We start from the raw sequence: 17,601 nt of genomic DNA, 5'->3' as shown, positions 1-17,601 counted from the left end.
ATGGACAAAAAGCCGACGAGAGAGACAGTGCCAGCAATAACAACAGAGAGAGTGAAAGCAAGCTGGAGGTCACAGTGTTTTATAATCTAATTTCAAAAGTTACTTCCATCACTTTTCCATATTCCATTTGTTGGAAGCAAGTCACTCAGTTCAGCCCACCTTGAAAGATGGGGTTTTACACGAAGATGTGAATATCAGGAAGTGAGAATCATTGGGAACATTTAAAAAACAATATATCACAAACTTCCAGAGAACAGTAAAAAATTAACTCCTAAGAATATGTCACATTGTTCATGCTGAAAGTATTTCCATTTAGATTATAAGCAATATAAACTAAGGTAATGCAAGTTGAATAAAAATCCCAGTAAATGTTCAATAACTCTTACTCCTCCTTCTTGTCTCTATGGTATGGGAGCAGTGAAAAGACACAGTTAGAGATTGCAACCTGGTATCTTAAGAGCTCCAATTTAGCCAATAAAATGTTGAAATCTTTCAAAGTTCTTTAAGACACTTGCCGTCTTCTCTTCACCACAAACTTCATCATTCCCTGTTGCCTTACATACAATAGGTTCCCATTCCCACTCTGGTCCCTGTATGATTGGTATCAAGGGCCTTTTGACACTGATGATTGTAATTTGCAGATAAACCTCTTTTGAACACTATTTTTTTAATATCTTCCCTTTCACTAAGCCTATGTGTCATTCAACAAATACTTGTCAAGTGCTTCTTATATTTTAGAAACAGTACTAGGCAAGCCATAATACATATAGCTAGGTAAAATTTAGCTCCTTGGCCCAACCAAATGAATTATCTATTTTATTTTCTCACTTAAACTCAGGTATTCCAAAGATGGTCAATCTAATGGGAGAAGCAACAGCAAATGGCTGGGGAAATTTTGGAAATAAAACCTTATTAATTCCTTGAGCAAAGGAATCCTCATCACATCACACTGAAGCTATATAAGATGGCCCAGGAAGACCTCCAAAACATGTAGACAAGATCATAGACAAGAACAGTGGTTCTATAAACGTAGTTCTCCAAACCAGCAGCTTAGCCACACCTGGAAACTTAGAAATGGAAGCTCTCAGGCACTACCCCCAAACTTCTGAATCAGGAAATCTGGAGGTGTGTCTCAGCAATTTGTATTTTATTAAGCTTACCAAGAGATTCTGATGTGTCCTCTAGTTTGAGAATCACTGCAAAAGAGCATGTCAGAGCTTATGGATCAATCATATGCTCAATTCACTGACTATACAGATGAGGAAATAGAGGTGCCAAAAAGTGACACAACTGGTTAATTTCACTTGCTAATGAGCAGCTGTCTCCCTCAAGCACAAGCATCCTGAGTTCTGAGATTTCAAGCAGGCCAGGGGCTGGGCTCCCTGTGAGCCCTGGGCTCCCGCCTAAACCCATTCCTTGGCTCCGAGTGTAACCAGCACCTCTGTCCAGTCATGCACAGCACGTCCTGCCAGGTCTGCAGGTGTGGTCCATGTACTCAGAGGTGTGCCATTGGAAGAATTAAACAATTACCAACCCTTGCTGGCCTTTCTGCTCTTTAATGCCGCATACCTGCCCCATTACCTGCAAAGGTGAGCTCAGACAGAGGCTGTGATCACACACCTCTCTGAACACTCGCCAGTGCTGAGGGGCCTGGGACCGGGCTGCCAGGGTTGCTACCTTGCTTATACAATTAACTATTGGACAATAAACCCGAACCTCCCCAACATACATCCCTGAAATATAGGATCGTAGTGAAAGGCGCAGAATTCCTGGTGTATTTCAGATGTAACTTTCTGAATCACCATTCGGAATGATCAGACTTCTCAAAGGCACATTACATGAGTTAGTAAATAGGTTGTAAATAAAATAACAACAGGAAGCAGTATTTATCAGAGCCAAAGTTACCTTATTAAGTAAGAAGAGGGACAGAGGTTTTTAACTTCATCCTTCCATATACATGGAGGCTGGGAGAAAGACATGAGAAGGAAGAATTTTAGAATTTTTCCAAAGTTATTATTTGTGTGAATGAGACTAGCAAACAATAATAAAACTGTACAGCCCATGTCCTTATCTGGGCTACTAGATACCTTTTAAGTTCCTTTTTTAAATTGAATTCTCATGTCAATTTCCAAACATATAGGATGAAGGATAGAGGGAGGTGAGAAATGGGTTATTCTGGGTATAAAGCTACATGTTTACAAGCAAACGAAGAATTTTGGTGACATTTGGTAGGAATGATCTTTGAATTCACAAGTACCCATTGCAACTTGAAGGTCTGTTTTGACCAGCATTTCTCAATGGTCTTGAACCTCAAAAGCATCTGTGGTACATATACACAATGGAGTATTACTCAGCCATTAAAAAGAATATATTTGAATTAGTTCTAATGAGGTGGATGAAACTGGAGCCTATTATACAGAATGAAGTAAGCCAGAAAGAAAAACACCAATACAGTATACTAACACATATATATGGAATTTAGAAAGATGGTAACAATAACCCTGTATATGAGATAGCAAAAGAGACACAGATATATAGAACAGTCTTTTGGACTCTGTGGGAGAGGGAGAGGGTGGGATGATTTGGGAGAATGGCATTGAAACATGTATAATATCATATATGAAACGAATCGCCAGTCCAGGTTCTATGCATGATACTGGATGCCTGGGGCAGGTGCACTGGGACGACCCAGAGGGATGATACGGGGAGGGAAGAGGGAGGGGGGTTCAGGATGGGGAACACGTGTATACCTGTGGCAGATTCATGTTGATGTATGGCAAAACCAATACAATATTGTAAAGTAATTAACCTCCATTTAAAATAAATAAATTTATATTTAAAAAAACAACAAAATGAAAACAACAACAAAAAAATAAAATGCAAATGTCCCCCCTCAGAATATGGGGATGAGGGGTCTGACATACAGTGCCATGTAGTCTCAGCACACCCCCATCAACTCCCTTCTAATTCCAACAAGGATTCAAAAATGTTTTGATAATAATTCATAGAAATTCTAAAAATCCACAATATTGGATTCTGTTCCCAAAACAAAGGAGCCAAATCTTAAACACCTTCAAATTCTTCCACCCTAAAGGAGAGACCTAGAAAACTGCTATCTCCAGCCTAAAGACATGCTTTATACTACAGTGTTGTATATGTCGAGCTTAGCTCATTTTTAAAGTAAGATTTGAATTAGCTACTGCAGCAGCAGATCATATTTTTCAAAGATGACTGCAATACTACTTATCAGCCACATGCTTTTCTAGAATATAACCTTATCAGTACTCCCATCAAAAGGCAGAACCTTGAAGCTGGTGGACTTTTGACTGCTTTGACCAATATAGCTGGCTAGAGTGATACCACATGACTTCTAAGGCTGGGTCATAAAATGCCATGCAGCTTTCTCCATGTTTGTAGGAATACTGGCTCTTGAAGTTCTACCACGGATGAAGTCTTACTACTCAGAGGCTACAGATGTGAGGAAGTCAGGCCTCATGGAGAATGGTAGGTAGTTGATCCAAGTGACAGCTCTGCTCAATGAGTCTTCCCAGGCCAGGAACTAGATGTGTAAGTAAATGTGCCTTTAGATGATTCCAACTTCCAGCCTTTGAGTCTTCCCAGATGAGGCTTCAGACATGGTGGAGCCGAAACAAGACATGCCCACTTTGTCTGTGAATTCCAAGCCAAAGCATCCGTGAGAATAATAAAATGGTTGTTTGTAAGTGGATAAACTTTAAGTTAATTTGTAATGCAGAAATAGTAACTGGAACAGTTTCTAACATATATTCATAAAGAGACTTCCCATAGCAATTCAGAGTTTCTTGAAAAATTGAAGGAAATGGAGGATGGACATGGGGTGTGGCCAAAGCAAGGAACTAGGCAGCAGGCTTAGCTGCTCATAGACGGGAAACATGTGCTCAGTGGACATGTGTGTGCAGTTTGCAGTCACCGTCCCTGACACTGTGAACTGAGTTTGGATGGCATGACTTGTTATACTCATCCTGTTGTTTTTCTTACATAGCTGAACTGTGGACTTCAAATTGGGTAAGTAAGCCAGCAAGGGCCCTGAATCTTTCATATCAGCACCTTCTTGCCTGGTTACTGTATGTGCTTTTGTTTTGCAACCCCTGCCCTGGAATATAGAATAGAAGCACATGATAAATGTTTGTTGAATTTCGAAATCAGTCCATCCTCCTTGCTGATTTTTTATTTATCTCTGGATTCTGCTAATAAAATTTTCTTTTCCCATAAGTTTAATGGCACTTAGGACATCTTTTCTCTTCCTTCTTTTCTTTCTTTCCTTCCATCTTCCCTCCCTCTCCCTCACCTTACTCTTTCCCTTCCTTTTTCACTTTCACATCTTGTACCCATGTCCCCAGGTCTGATAGGAAGAATCCACCTGAACTGGGGCATTTGAGGCTAAAGGTCTATCTTCTCCTAACAACTGAGCTGACCCCTGCTTGTTCCCAGGCCTGCAACCAGCCTCTGAGGTCACTTATTCAGCCATCCTTTTTGACAGTATTGGAAGCACACATCTGCACAGGCTGGGATAAGATAGTCACACCTAAGACAACTGAAGAATGTAATTTCTTCATACAGGGCCTGAGAAGGGTGCACACACCTCATATTAAAACCAGTGATCCTCTGTTATAAGCTGTTGGGCCAGCACAGTGCAAAGCCATTTATTCATCTTCACAAAATCTTACAAAGTAGGGATCTCTCCCAATTTAGTATCAGTATCTTTACTTTCCAGATGAAGGAAAAGATCAATTGCTGTATAATACAAATACCTACTACTATTTTAAACATAAATATATTTTAGAATACATAACACAAATAAAGTAAACATAAATATTGTTATTAAAGTAATACTATATTATTAAAAGTATTAATATTGCTTAATAATTATAGATTATACTTACTATGAGTTATAATTTTAACATCAATACTACTTAATTTGTTTCAATGAATTAATTATAATTCATTGGAAATGATGTTCACTGTAACTAATAATAAAAATATTGTATCCTTCTATGTACTTAACCATGAATTATGCATTGTACTTTCATCTTCTCATGTAATCTTTATACAGTTCCCTAAGATGGATACTGTTATTGTTGCTCTTGGGTGGATAAAGTGATCAGGGGGTGAAGAATGTACTGAAGGTCCTACAGTTCAGTGCATTTCAGTTGCTTAGTTATGTCCGACTCTTTGCGACTCCATGGACTCCAGCACACCAGGCTTCCCTGTCTATCACCAACTCTTGGAGTTTACTCAAACTCATGTTCATTGAATCAGTGACGCCATCCAACCATCTCATCTTCTGTCATCCCTGTCTCCTCCCGCCTTCAATATTTCCCACCAAAGAGTCAGTTCTTTCCATCAGGTGGCCAAAGTATTGGAGCTTCAGCTTCAACATCCATCCTTCCAATGAATATTCAGGACTGATTTCCTTTAGGATGGACTGGTTTAATCTCCTTGCAGTCCAAGTGACTCTCAAGAGTCTTCTCCAACACCACAGTTCAAAAGCATCAATTCTTCAGCACTTAGCTTTCTTTATAGTCCAACTCTCACATTCATATATGACTACTGGAAAAACCATAGCTTTGACTAGACAGAAATTTGTTGGCAAAGTAATGTCTCTGCTTTACCACAGAAAGGAGCTAACTCTGTCCTTGGAGGACTGAAATTTGAATCCAGGTTTCTTTGACAGAAAGTCCACATTCTTTCCTTTCTATCAAGGCCCTTGGTCTTTACTGTGCCCTTATGTTAGCACCCCTCTAAATCTATATTCTGGAGGAGGCAATGGTAACCCACTCCAGTACTCTTGCCTGGAAAATCCCGTGGACGGAGGAGCCTGGTATGCTGCAGTCCACGGGGTCGCTAAGAGTCGAGCACAACTGAACATCTTCACTTGCACTTTTTACTTTCATGCATTGGAGAAGGAAATGGCAACCCACTCCAATAGTCTTGCCTGGAGAATCCCAGGGACAGAGGAGCCTAGAGGGCTGCCATCTATGGGGTTGCACAGAGTCAGACTGAAGTGACTTAGCAGTAGAAGCAGTAGCAGCAGTAGCAAACCTATATTCTTGGCTAATTGGAATCCTCAAACCTTCCAAGTCAGAGAAGGGTGGGCAATTTCAATGTCCCAGGAATGAGGGGCCATTGGAACCATTTCTTTAGACCAGCATCTTGCAGACGTCCCCCACTCTCCCCCATGTCATCTGAAACTTGAGTCAGAAACTGAGCAAAGCCACAAAGACAGTTCCAGGAGGTGTGGTGTGACCAGGAATAAACACAGGCAGGGAACATTTGAACCAAAAGGCACTGAAACTTGACAACCAGGACATGCCAGGACATGCCAGCTCATGGCTCATAAAGGTTGCAACTTTTGTTGTGAACATTCAGTCACTTGGTTAAAATACTACTACTAATAATACCACCTGCTGACACTATTGGGGTTCTCCAGCATTTGAGGGGACAGCACAGTCAAATTCCACTAAAAGGAGCATGAAACCACAGGCCTACAGACATTTTTTGCCTTTGAAGGGAGCAGATGCAGGGTAGGGTTAAAGGGTGGAATTTCCCTGGCTCCTTCCATGACGCCAAGACCAAGGTTAGAAATGAACTGAACCACCTTGTAAAAAGCATTATATATAAAGTCATCTGTTTACCTCAGCCGCTGCTGTCACAGCCCCATGTTCCTATCAAGGGCTTAAAGCAAATACTGTGAGCGGCTGAAGAACAACACCGTTTCTGATTCTCTCCTAAGACCTGATTCACTTATAAAATGGGCTTATGAACTTAAAATTATGAGAGGGGAGGATGGAGGGGAAAGACAAGAACCCCTTTATTTAGCATATTATTCACAATGAAAATTGGCACAGAAGTCAACCACATACATTAACATAGCTTGGGAGAGTTTAAACCTTATGAACACATTTCTGTGGAAAAATGCGAATATGGAAAATCCCCTCTCTTATTTTGCCCTTTCCAAAAAAGCGTTGAGTTCTGCGCTCCATGTGTATTCGTAACCTCACTTAAAAACCAAGAAATTAATTGCCAAGTGAGCTGGGGGAGCCTGAGCTGAAGGGAGCTGAGGGTCTGCTGCCTTGTAAACCAGAGTAGGGGAAGGGAGGAGGCCTGGGACTCCCTTGCAAGTCAGACTTCCTCTGATCGCAGAGGGGATGCACAAGGAGACCCTCAGAGGTTCTCTGCTGATGGGGGTGTCTGGTGGAGAAAATGCATTCTAATTAGAGAGGGAGAGAGATCTGTTTCTAATCTTGCTCAAAATACACCAATTTAAAGGGAAGTTATAGTTAGAGAATTGTACACAGCAGTACCCCAGGAGTCTGGTGTGGTGAGCTTGTCACTGGGTTTTATTCATTCGGTGCTTCCTTAAGGACTCTGCAAGTACTTAGAAACACACATAATCATCCTCTTCAAAACCGCCTCTAAGATAGATAGAGGCATCTGCTGATAATTCTTCTTGTTTTAGTTATTTTTCAGGCTCTACAAGATGTCAGATTCCCTGGAGAATAAGGAATTTAGCAATTCAGTCACAAAAAGGGGAAACAATTTACAGATAAATAAGCTAAGAAAAACTTCCACCACTGCATAGCACTATCCACCAGTGTATCTCTTGATCCTCTTCCCACCCACCCATCCATCCATCCATCCATTCATTCATCCATCCACCCATCCATTCACCCATCCATCCACCCACCCATCCACCCATCCATCCACCCAGCCATCCGTCCATCCATCCATCCCTCCACCCATCCATCCATCCATCCTCCCATGCATGAAAAGAATGACATATTGAGAGTTCACAGGGCACTTGCCTATGCACATGCAAAGTTCTAAAGAAGCCCTGGAGAGAAACTTACAATTTCTGAAAAATCCTCACTGCTTAGCCTGGAGAGCAGAGCAACACAGGTTCTGGTGAGGAGATAGAGCATGCAAAGGCTGAGAAGTAGGAAAGGAAATTTATGAACCCAGTGAAATGCTAAGTGAATATATTAAGTAACTCCGTCGCTGAAAGTATTCAAATAAGGAAATACAAGAGTCAGGAAACAATTGATACTTTTTAGGAAGCACTCAGCAAGATTCTTGAGCATCCATTCTTCTGAGGAGGCACCTGAAGACCAGTAAGGATGGAGAGGCTGGTCATCTAAGGACATACAGGCTATGCTGAACGAAATGGATAGTTGGTTACAGTTTAAAATGTTTGCTCTATAAATTGTGCTTCTAACTTCTGGGAGTAAAATGGCCTGTGATGGCAAATGCTAGAATCAGGGAGTCCACTAGGACAGTCATTCAGGCAAGATGGTAGTGGCATATGAATTACGACCTTTCAGGTAGGAAACGGAAAAAAATGAGATGCGAGCTTAAAAACTATTGTAGAAGATAAGGAAATTAGAACCTTTTTCTGGGAAGCAAAAGAATGGGAAAGAAGAAAATACCTCCCCCTCTCCCCTAGGTGGTTGCTGCAAGCGTGGTGGGTGTTCCAGGGGTCAGCGTGGGAACAGGGCAGAGGGCAGGCTCCTGCCAGCAAATAAGGTAGTTATGGGTGGGCTGTACTTGAGATCAGCTACCCACCCCACTTAGCTATGGAAAGAGAAGGTTTGAATTGAGCTAGCTTCCAGAATGTCAGATACCTCTGTGCACATATTTATCTTTCTTGCAGGTATTCCATTATTTCTATGTTGTGACATTTTTAGTCTTTAAATCCAAAAATGGAAAAAAGAAGTGGAAATTCTTTGATATTTGGAGTTAGAGTTTCTCAGATCCAATTGGAATGAAATTCGGCTGTCACAAACCTTGAATACCATTACAATATTAAATTTCAAAAATAATGTTAAGCATGAAAATGATTTTCAAATTATTTTTTGAAAATCGCAAAGTAAAAGTTTTGGTATCCTGAAATCATACTGCTGTTGTTCCTTGTGGCCCAAACAGAGCTGCCTTACATTTTCAGAAAGTGCAAGCTTTCTCATACATGCACATGGGAACATGATGTGACAGTCACCACTGTCCTTACTTGAGGTGTCACACTGCCTGGGGATCACCCATCACTGCATTTATAGCAGTACATCAGCAATTACTTTGAACTTTTTGTTAATGAGTTTCAAAATTTGTTAATTGGAGTCCTTTAAATGATTAGAAAGTTGGGCTTGGATATAATACCATTTGAATTTGTCACAGATTTACTCAACTTAGTGTATAAGTTTGGCAAGTGACTTTTTTAAAAACATAGAACAAGTGTCATTTAGTCCACTGTTATTCAAAGATTAACTCTGACCATCACTTCCCATAGAAAAATGGACCAAGATCTCTAAAAGTAAATAATGATGGGTGAATTTATATATCTATATATATCATAAACACTTCCAAATATACTATGTTTCTTTTCTGTATGTGAGGGGAGAAGGGAAGTTACAGAAAGAAGGTAGGTATGCAAAGAATAGAAGGTGGTTCTTGTTATTTTTCAAAACCAGTTCATCTTTTCTAATGAGTCATATCCCTGTGTCTGAGCCAAGTTCTTCCATGTCCCCACTGGCCTCGGCTTTGGGAATCCTGGGTATGACTCATGGGTCAGGATCCTGAAGACAGAGTCCTATATTCTCCAAAAACAATTTAGGCCCCTCAGCCTGTGATGCAACAATACAACTTCATATAAATCAGTGGAAGCTTTTATGAGTTGACTAATATGTTAACACCCTGTGATCCAGAAATGGAGTTGCCTAAGCTTTTTTCAAGCTGGGTCGTATAAACTGTGTCTCAAGCAGTGTTGTAGAGTTTCCAGTGTCTTCAAAGATGATGTGGCAGAATGGGCCAACAAATGGATGATTAATATGCCTGAATTTTGTGCAATTCCTAACTCTATTTTTTGGTTGGAAACAGATCAATTCCTGTACATTTACTTATTTATTCATTTAATTTTTAGTGGGTCATCATTATTTTTAAAATTTTATTTTCTATTAGAGTGTAGTTGGTTTACAATGTTTCGTTAGTCTCAGGTGTACAGCTAAGTGATTCAGTTATACATGTACACATATTTGTTCATTTTCATATTCTTTTTTCATTTTGGTTATTACAGAATATTAAGTCAAGTTCCCTGTGCTATACAGTAGGTCCTTGTTGATTATCTGTTCTGTATATAGTAGACATATATGTTAGTCCCAAACTCCTAAGTTATTCCCTCCATATTTCCGCTTTCCTAACCAGATATTTATTTTCTAAGCCAATAAGTCTGTTTCTGTTTTGCAAATAAGTTCATTTGTGTTGTTTTTTAGATACCACATATAACTAATATTATATGATATTTTTCTTTCTCTGTCTGACTTTCATCACTCAGTGCGATAATCTCTAGGTTCATCCATGTTGCTGCAAATGGCATTATTTTATTATTTTTATGGCTGAGTAATATTCCATTGTACATATGTACCACATCTTCTTTATCTGTTCCTCTGTTGATGGACACAGGTTGCTTCCCTGTCTTGGCTATTGTATACAGTACTGCAGTGAACATTTAATTATGGTTTTCTCTAGATATATGCCCACTAGTGGGATTGCTGGATCATATGGTAGCTCAATTTTTAGTTCATACTGTTCCTCATAGTGACTGAACCAATTCACATTCCCACCAACAGTATTGGAGGGTTTCCTTCACTCCACATCCTCTCCAGTATTTATTGTTTGTAGCCTTTTTATGATGGCCATTCTGGCTGCTGTAAGGCTCATTGCTTCATTTGAAAATATTTTCTCCCATCCTGTAGCTTAGCTTTTCATTTTGTTTATAGTTTTTTTAATGTGCAAACAATTTTAATTAAGTTCCATTTGATTATTTTTGTTTTCATTTTCATTTCTCTAGAAGGTGGATCCAAAATGATCTTGCTGTAATTTATGCTAAAGAGTGTTCTGCCTTTGTTTTCCTCAAAAAGTCAGTTGTTCCATATAGGGTTCTAACTGTTGCTTCTTGAGACATATAGGTTTCTCAGGAGGCAGGTCAGGTGGTCTGGTGTTTGCATCTCTTTCAGAATTTTCCACAGTTTATTGTGATTCACACAGTCAAAGTCTTTGGCGTAGTCAGTAAAGCATAAGTAGATGTTGTTCTGGAGCTCTCTTGGTTTTTCGATAATCCAACATATGTTGGCAATTTGATCTCTGGTTTCTCTGCCTTTTCTAAATCCAGTTTGAACATCTGGAAGTTCTCTGTTCATGTACTATTGAAGCCTTGCTTGAAGAGTTTTGAGCATTACTTTGTTAGTGTGTGAGATGAGTGCAACTGCACCATAGTTTGAACATTCTTTGCATTGCCTTTCTTTGGGATTAGAATGAAAACTGACTTTTGCAGTCCTGTGGCCACTGCTAAGTTTTCCAGATTTGCTGGCATAGTGAGTGCAGCATTTTCACATCATCTTTTAGGACTTGAAATAGCTCAGCTGGAATTTCATTAACTCCACTAGCATGTTCTTAGTGATGCTTCCTAAGGCTCACTTACTTCGCACTCCAGGGTGTCTGGCTCTAGGTGAGTGATCACATCATCATGATTATCTGGGTCATGAAGATCTTTTTTGTATAGTTCTTCTGTGTATTCTTGCCATGACTTAATATCTTCTGCTTGTTAGGTCCACATTGTTTCTGTCCTTTATCAAGCCCATCTTTCCATGCAAAGTTCCCTTGGTATCTCTAAATTTACTGAAGAGAACTCTAGTCTTTCCCATTCAATTGTTTTCCTCTATTTCTTCACATTGATCACTGAGGAAGGCTTTCTCATCTCTTCTTGCTTTCTCATCTCTTCTTGCTTTCTTATCTCTCCTTGCTTTCTTTGGAACTCTGAATTCAGATGGATATATCTTTCCCTTTCTCCTTCACCTTCAGCTTCTCTTCTTTTCTCAGCTATTTGTAAGGGCTCCTCTAACACCATTTTGCCTTTTTGTGTTTCTTTTTCTTGGATATGGTCTTGATCACTGCCTCTTATACAATGGCACAAACCTGCATCCATAGTTCTTCAGGCACTCTATCAGATCTAATCCCTTGAATCTAATTGTTACTTCCACTGTATAACCATAAGGGATTTGATTTAGGTTATATCTGAATGGTCTATTGGTTTTCCCTACTTTCCTTTCTTCAATTTAAGTCTGAATTTGGCAGTAAGGAGTTCATGATTTGAGCCACAGTCAGCTCCTGGTCTTCTTGTTGCTGATGTTATAGAGCTTCACCATCTTTGGCTACAAAGAATATAATCAATCTGATTTTGGTGTTGATCATTTGTTGATGTCCATTTGCAGAATCTTCCCTTGTGTTTTGGAAGAGGCTGTTTGCTATGACCAATGTGTTCTCTTGGCAAAACTCTGTTATCTTTTGCCCTGTTTCATTTTGCACTCCAAGGCCAAATTTGCCTGTTACTCCAGGTATCTCTTGACTTCCTACTTTTGGATTCCAGTCCCCTATAATGAAAAGGATATCTTTTTTTTTTTTAATTTTAGTTCTAGAATGTATTGTAGGTCTTCATAGAACCATTCACTTTCAGCTTCTTCAGCATTAGTGGTTGGGGCATAGTCTTGGATTACTCTGATATTGAATGGATTGCCTTGGAAATGAACAGAGATCATTCTGTCATTTTTGAGATTGCACCCAAGTACTGCATTTCAGACTCTTTCATTGACTATGAGGGCTACTCCATTTCTTCTAAGGGATTTTTGCCCACAGTAGTAGGTATAATGGTCATCTGAATTAAATTTGCCCATTCCAGTCCATTTTAATTCACTGATTCCTAAAATGTTGGTGTTCATTCTTGCCATCTCTGTTTGACCACATCCAATTTACCTTGATTCATGGACCTAACATTCCAGTTTTCTATGCAATATGGTTCTTTACAGTATCAGATTTTACTTCTATCACCAGTCACATCCACAACTGGGCACTGTTTTTTCTTTGTCTCTGTCTCTTCCTTCTTTCTGGAGTTATTTCTCTACTCTTCTCCAGTAGCATATTTGACCCCAACCTATCTGGGGAGTTCATCTTTCAGTGTCCTATATTTTTGCCTTTTCATACTGTTCATGGGGTTCTCAAGGCATGAATACTAAGTGGTTTACCATTCCCTTCTCCAGGAGACCATATTTTGTCAGAACTCTCCACCATGATATGCTCATCTTGGGGTGGCCCTACACATAACTCATAGTTTCACTGAGTTAGACAAGGCTGTGGTATTAAAGTTTATTGTACTGTAAATAAGATTAAAATCAACATTAAGGCAATACATGATTTAACATATTCCCATGGCCATAAGAACGCTGTGCCCTTGCTCACTTGAGAAATCTCTATCGCCAAAGATCAGAGAGGCTGATCAGTGAAGACCATCTTCACACCTAACACCTGAGCTCTCTCACCTGGAATTCCCATGACTTTGGCATTCAGCATATATTGATGATTTACTAATGCTTATTCTTCAGAGCCAGAATTTTTCCTGAGCTTTGAATTATATTTTCAATTGCTTATTAAACACCTTCATCTCAAACATGGCAAACTCAAGGAAAAAATATTCATACCATAACAAGATCCCTCTTTGCACATTTTCTAACCCATTAAATGTCATCATTATGCCCCTGACTAGAATCTTAAAGTCATTCCTCTTTTTCTTTCAACCACTTCACACAATCAGCCACCAAGTCCTAGCAATTTAACACTTGATTTCTTTCTGTATATTAAACCTAACACCTTTCCTTTGGTACTAGTTGTCTACAGTCACATAAGCAATTAGCAAAAAATTAGCAGTTTAAAACACTCCAGTTTATTTCTCATACTGTCTTTGGTAAGAGGTCTGAGAATAGGTTAACCGAGGCCCCTGAGAAGGGTTTTACAAGCTGTGTTCTCATCTTAAGACTTCAAAGGGTATCTACTTCCAGATTCTTTCATGTTGTTGACAGAACTCAATTTTTTGTGGTTGTAGAAGTGAAATATCATCTCTTTGCTGGTGCTGATCTGGGGGCTTGCATTCAGCTCCTTGAGGCCTACATTTCATGTGTCATCTTCAGAGCTAGCACTGGAGAATCTCCCTAAAGGTCAAATTCCTTTCACACTTTGAATCTCTTTCACTAGGAAGGTCCCAGTCCCTTTTTATTACTCATCTGGTTAGGTCAGGTTCACTGGAGATAATTTCAACTCATCTGGGGCCTTAATTATTTCTGCAAAATTCCTTCACAGAAGCACTGAGATAAATGCTTAATTGAATGACTTAGAGAAGGTGAGTATATACCAAGGCATGTGGATTTGAAGGGATTAAGGAGGAATTCTTCCTTCCATATTTTCCATGGCCACTGTTTTAGTCAAGGCTCTAACAATCTCTGTGTTAGACAATGGCCATCTGACTCTGTCTTGAACTGGAGTTTCTCAAAAGCAGAACTTGGTATAAAAAACTTTGAGTTATCTATTTGCAAGGTAATCCCTCAGGGGGAGGGAAGGGAGTGAAACAGAAAAGGAAGAAAACTAATACATGGTGTTGGAATAACTATGTTAGCATTTCAGTAATTGGAGCTTATTACTGTTGCTGAGTATGAGGAAGCCAGAGTGTCACCTCCCAGCTGCCCTCAGGATTGCTTGAGAGCTGCTCCCACTTGCTTTGAAAATGCTTTTTGAAATTTTTCCTTCTGGTCTAACTAAATAAAACACATATCTGATCCTGTTGCTTCTCTTTCTAAAAACACCTATCTGCTTATCCTGTCAACAAACATTTTGTTTGTTGCAAAATATGACATGCAATGCCCCATGATAGTCACTGTATACTTAGTAGTGAAAAGACAACCGTGTATGAAGCCTATAAGTGGAATGATCCAAAAAATAAAATCTGAATTCCTTAGCATAGTCCAGACCCTTCAAAATATGTTGTGAACTTATTTTGGCAGCATCTTCTCTCATCTTCCCCATTTAAATTATCTTTCATTCAGGTTACAAAGTTCTCAATATTCTTGGAAAATTTTATGCTCTCTCCTGGTTTCATTAACTTTGCTCAGTTTTCAATGTTTTCCCTTTCTGCCTTCTGGGAAGCTCCTACAAAATACCTCATCCAAAATGAACTTCTGTGCACCATTCTGACACTTCTGTCTCAGTAGCATTTATCACTCTTAATGCTCATAACTTTCCTACTGCATAGGAGATCCTCCTGGGATGAAGAATTGCTTTAAGATTACTTTTTGTTTTAGATTTCCAAATATGGCATTGCTTTTGGTTTCAAGTATTTCACCATGTACATAGATAGATAGATAGATAGATACAGAGATAAATAGGCAAGAGATAGATATGCATGTATTACTAGAGAGATGCAGAGATACATAGGTAAAATATGGGCTTCCCAAGTGGCTCAGTGGTAAACAACCTGCCTGCAATGCAGGAGATATGAGTTCAATCCCTGGATTGGGAATACCCCCTGGGGAAAAAAAGAACAAAAGCAATGGCAACCCTCTTCAGCATTCTTGCCTGGAAAATCTCATGGACAGAGGAGGCTGGTGGGCTACAGTCTGGGGGTTTTGCAATGGACACTACTGAGCAACTGAGCACACACATACACAGGTAAGACAAAATAGTAATTTTAAGAATAATTTTTAAGTAGTTTTTTATATTCTAGGAATCAACATAAGAGCTAGATCATCAATGTATCCTTGAAGCTAGGTTTTTATTGCCATTTTCCTGTTTGTTATTAGCTCTATTGAGGTATAATTGACAAAAAAAAAAAGGATGTGTTTAAGAGGTACAACTTAATGTTTTAATATATCTACACATTGTTAAAGTGTTATCATCCATTGATAAGAACCATCTACTATCTTAGTATATTAAACTGGGATATTTATAGTATCCCAACTAGGAGTTGGGATATATTAGAGTATCCCAACCTAGACAGCATATTAAAAAGCAGAGACATTACTTTGCTGACAAAGGTCCATCTAGTTAAAGCTACCTTTTTTTCTAGTAGTCATGTACAGATATGAGAGTTGGACTATAAAGAAAGCTGAGCACTGAAGAGTTGGAGAAGACTCTTGAGCATCCCTTGGACTGGAAGGAGATCAAACCAGTCCATCCTAAAGGAAATCAGTCTTGAATATTCATTGGAAGGACTGATGCTGAAACTCCAATACTTTGGCCACCTAATGTGAAGAACTGACTCATTGGAAAAGACTCTGATGCTGGGAAAGATTGAAGGCAGGAGGAGAATGGGACTACAGAGGATGAGATGGTTGGATGGCATCACCAACTAAATGGACATGAGTTTGAGCAAGCTTTGAGAGTTGGTGATGGACAGGGAAGCATGGGGTCGCAAAGAGACATGACTGAGCGACTGAATGACATTGTTAAATAATCCAGTCAAATAGTTACCTTTGTGTATGTATTGGTGGGTGGTAAGACAGAGGATGAGATGGCTGGATGGCATCACTGACTCTATGGACGTGAATCTGAGTGAACTCTGGGAGTTGGTGATGGAGAGGGAGGCCTGGCATGCTGCGATTCATGGGGTTGCAAAGAGTTGGACACGACTGAGTGACTGAACTGAACTGAAGTGAAGAACATTTAAGATCGACCCTCAGCGCACCAGCCACAAGCATCCAGTATCATGCATTGAACCTGGACTGGCGATTCATTTCATATATGATATTATACATGTTTCAATGCCATTCTCTCAAATCATCCCACCCTTTCCCTCTCCCATAGAGTCCAAAAGACTGTTCTATACATCTTTGTCTCTTTCGCTGTCTTGCATACAGGGTTATTGTCACCATCTTTCTAAATTCCATATATATGCCTTAGTATACTGTATTGGTGGACAGGAAGGCCTGCCTGGCATGCTGCGATTCATGGGGTCGCAAAGAGTCAGACACGACTGAGCGACTGAACTGACTGACTGACTGATACTGTATTGCTGTTTTTCTTTCTGGCTTACTTCACTCTGTATAATAGGCTCCAGTTTCATCCACCTCATTAGAACTGATTCAAATGTATTATTTTTAATGACTGAGTAATATATATGAAATAAATCGCCAGTCCAGGTTCGATGCATGATACTGGATGCTTGGGGCTGGTGCACTGAGACGACCCAGAGGGATGGTATGGGGAGGGAGGAGGGAGGGGGGTTCGGGATGGGGAACATGTGTATACCTGTGGCAGATTCATGTTGATGTGTGGCAAAACCAATACAATATTGTATAGTAATTAACCTCTAATTAAAATAGATAAATTTATACTAAAAAAAGATAAACCCTCTTAGCAAATTTGAAATATATATTACAGCATTGTTAATTGTAGTCAACATGCTATACATTAGATCTGTAAAACTTATTCATCTTTCATAACTGAAACTTTGCACTCTGGTGCTTTTATGAACATCGCATTTCTCCCACTCACTGATTCCAGGCAACAAAAATTCTACTCTGTTGTTTCTGTGAATTCAACGTTTTAGACTCCACACATAAATGAGATCAAGCGTTATTTGTGTTTCAGTGACTGACTTACTTCACTTAGCATAATGTCCTATAGGTTCATTCTTTTTGGTGCAAATAGCAGGATTTCCTTTCTCAAAAAGGATTTTTAAGGTGTATACATATTCCA

This window comes from Ovis aries, chromosome 13 (genome assembly GCF_016772045.2).
Source record: "Ovis aries strain OAR_USU_Benz2616 breed Rambouillet chromosome 13, ARS-UI_Ramb_v3.0, whole genome shotgun sequence".
NCBI classification, from domain to species: domain Eukaryota; kingdom Metazoa; phylum Chordata; class Mammalia; order Artiodactyla; family Bovidae; genus Ovis; species Ovis aries.
This window is presented reverse-complemented; position numbering follows the sequence as displayed.